Genomic DNA, 4,112 nt, shown 5'->3' with positions numbered 1-4,112 from the left:
GATAAATAAATATGGGGTGCAACTTTTGCGCGAATATGACACTTCGTGACGACCTTTGTTTAAGCTTTGTCCTCTTTTAAAGTCGAGTGATGTGTCAGAAAGACATATAAACTATGTTAATTTTTTGTGCTAAATTCGTAAAGAAAGAGAGGTTGAGTAAACTCAAGTAATTACGAATACTCGAATAGGTTTTTTTAATGATAAATAAATATTCGTAATAAATATTTGAGTATTGGTAATAACTTGAGTTTACTCAACCTCTCTTTCTTTATGAATTTAGCACAAAAAATCAAAATAGTTTATATATGTTTCTGACACGTTACTCGACTTTAAAAGAGGACAAAACTTAAACAAAGATCGTCACGAAGTGTCATATTCACGCAAAAGTTGCACCCCGTATTTCTTTATCTATATGTTAAGTTTTTTTAATGATAAATAAATATGGACTCATTCAATTATAAAAAATGATAACAACTCCCCTAGTGCATATTGATTCCTCGACCATGTTTGAGCAGAATAGCAGAGCAAGTATTAATAGCGAAATAAAAAAGTCGTCCCCATCATTAATATATTTGCTCGCGGCAATTATGATCACCTCTCGAGAGAATTCAGACTATATCAAAGATGAAGTGCTAGTACATTCGAGATTTCTTAATTGACTAGTTGGGGATAACTTCTTTGCTAGCTATCAGGTCAGCAAAAGGTGAGTTTTCTACTTGAAATATCACCAATGATCAGGTAGGAAAAAGTGAGCAACTGATTAGTGATGCGTGTTTTGATAAATAATTGATGATAATTCATGTAGAAAATTGACACATCAAATAGTTTAGGTATAAAAATTGAAATACTTTATGTATATTTTTAATCATCAAATCATTAAAGAATGTGTACAAAAATAACCTCCACATTACGGCAATGCTTATGAACAATTTATTTAGTAAAATAAAAGATCTATAGCTATATCTATATCTATAATCTATAATATATTAAAAGTGTGAAGACCCTTAGAAAAATGATTTAAACTTTTCACCCTTCAATAAAAGTCTTCACAATAAATTAAATGTTCATTTTAATATTTTCGTAGAATTATTATTTAATTATATTTATAATATTCTAACCAAGGAGTCTTAAAACATATGGCAAGTTTTAAAAAATAAGAAATATACTAAAAAATGGTACAGTAAAATATATGGTAAGAGTTATTAGAAAAATTAATAATTATTAAGTCCTAAAATATATGGTAAATGAGGAGGAAAAGTTTGAAAAAGAAGTGCACGTTTTAGGCAAAAAAGTAAACGTTCAAAAGGAAAAAAGGAATAATAAAATAAGTACATAACTTATTATTATTATTCTAATATTGTTGCTGTAATTTTTTAATTTAATTTCTTGTTATTATTTGATAATATATTTTTCATAAATTATACATTAAATATTTTATAAGATTTAAAATTAAAGAGTTCTACAATGTGGTATGAGATATTAAGAGAATTCGTAACTAAAAGAATTATTAATAAAGTAATTTGAACTTTTTGTCCTTCATTATAAGATTCTTCTTTAGACAAAACTGTCTTTTTACTATTTTCTTTAATTTATTATTTAATTATTTTTATTATATTAACTAAACTCCTAAAATATATGGAAAGAGAATCAATTAATGTTTTTTTTGTACTGTCAATTAGGAAAATACTCCTAAAATAGGATACAAAAAATATTCCTAAAATAGGACTCTATTAGGGAAATACTTTTATAAATATTGAGATGCACGTTAAACTAGAGAAGAAATTGATTTACTTATTGAAAAAATATTATTGATGCTCATCTAACTTGATTCGGTTGCATGTCTAGATTTGTGGATGCTTATTTTCTAAGCCTTAATTCCTTAACTGTTTTTATCAACATAATATAATTCAACATGTGTGTGTGTAAATATATATATATATATATATATATATATTATTAGTCTCATGGCTGTTGGCTGTGGGGATACCTTGGGAAACAAAAAAAATTATTTTTTAGGGTTAAAATTTTTGCTCAGAAAAAGAATTATTTTCATCAAAATTGAAGCTTTGTGCTCACTATTGTTTTATTTGTTGTAGTTTATAGGTGGTAGATGAAAATCGGTCGGCTTTGAGGAATTTTTTAGATAAAGGTTAAATTTAATTGTATTGTATTTATATCATTGTTTTGAGAATTTTTTTTATGTAAAGGTTAAGTTTAGTTATATTATTTTGATATCTTTATTTTATTTATTTTGTCATAGCGTAGAGGTGGTAGATGAGTGCCAGACGACTTTGAGAAAATTTTTGTGTAAAGATTAGATTTAATTATATTATTTTGATATCTCATCGTATTATTTTGTTGTAGTTTACAGGTGGTAGATGATCGACTTCGATATTTTATTTTTTATAAAGGTTAGGTTTAATTAAATAAATTCTCCAAAAGATTTGAATTTGATTATTTTATTCATCTTTATTATTTAAACAAATATCCTATTTAGTGTAACGTTTGAACTTAATAAAGTGAGGTACACGCGCGAGGCGCGTACACCTAAACTAGTTATACTAAAATTGTGATGTGTCCGTTATAAGATACCTTGTGACAGTAATCTTGCTTTACGAATAAAACCAAATTTGACGTTTCATGAGCGTTTAAAGCATATTGAAATAAATTGTCTTATAACAAAAACTATTGCTAAGTTTGGTTAAAGCCAATATACAAGTTGCAAATATTCTTAACTAAAGGATTAGGGAAAAAAAAAAGTTCGGTTCATAAAGCATCTAGCATTGACAGAATTCGAGGAAAGGTTCTATCCTAAGAGGTGTAATGTAGATAGTTTATCATAATGCAAGCATTAGTGATTGCTTTTATATGTTATTTCCATTCCTACTCATATTCTAACACTCTCCCTCAAGCTAATGCATATAAGGAATATGTACTAAGCTGGACTGATGAAGATATCTGCAAAAAACCTAACAAGCGTTGTTCCGGACGTCTGAGAGACCTCAATTGAAAAGGAACAAAGTGAAAAAGTGATTTGAAAGTACTAAACATTGACGGAGAGTCGATCTGTTGCTGAAAAATTATCGAAAGCTGGTACAAATATATGAATCATCTAGAAATCAAGAGATAAGTAGATCTTGAACAAGAAAGTCATCGAAGAACTGGTTGGAACATGCTCATGCGCTGGATTATTAGATTTGATGGCCGAAAAGTGATCACAATCAGAGAAAAAATTATGTGGGTACGGTCGGAATAACGGCACGACCCTATTGAAAAAGAAAAATTATATAGGTAGGATCGGAATAACGACACGACTCTATTGAAAAATAGAAATTATATGGTTAGGATCAGAATGACGGCACAACCCCATTGAAAAAGAGAAACTATATGGGTAGGGTTGGAATGACGGCATGATCCTACTGAAAAAGAGAAATTATATGGGTAGGGTCAGAATGACGGTACGACCCTGGGTCAGAATGACGGCACGACCCTATTGAAAAAGAAAAACTATATAGGTAGGATCGGAATGACGACACAACTCTATTGAAAAATAGAAATTATATGGGTAGGATCAGAATGACGACACAACCTTATTGAGAAAGAAAATCTATATGGGTAGGGTTGGAATGACGGCACGATCCTATTGAAAAAGAAAAATTATATGGGTAGGGTCGGAATGACGGCACGACCCTATTGAAAAAGAAAAATTATATAGGTAGGATCGGAATGATGGCACGACTCTACTGGAAAATAGAAATTATATGGGTAGGATCAGAATGACGGCACAACCCTATTGAAAAAAAAAACTATATGGGTAGGGTTGGAATGACGGCACGATCCTATTGAAAAAGAAAAATTATATGGGTAAGGTCGGAATGACGGCACGACCCTATTGAAAAAGAAAAATTATATAGGTAGGATCGGAATGACGACACGACTCTACTGAAAAATAGAAATTATATGGGTAGGATCAGAATGACGTCACAACCCTATTGAAAAAGAAAAACTATATGGGTAGGGTTGGAATGACGGCACGATCCTATTGAAAAAGAGAAATTATATGGGTAGGGTCGGAATGACGGCACGACCCTATTGAAAAAGAAAAATTATAT

Source organism: Capsicum annuum, chromosome 10, assembly GCF_002878395.1.
Source record: "Capsicum annuum cultivar UCD-10X-F1 chromosome 10, UCD10Xv1.1, whole genome shotgun sequence".
Lineage (NCBI taxonomy): Eukaryota > Viridiplantae > Streptophyta > Magnoliopsida > Solanales > Solanaceae > Capsicum > Capsicum annuum.
Note: the sequence above shows the minus strand (reverse complement) of the source record.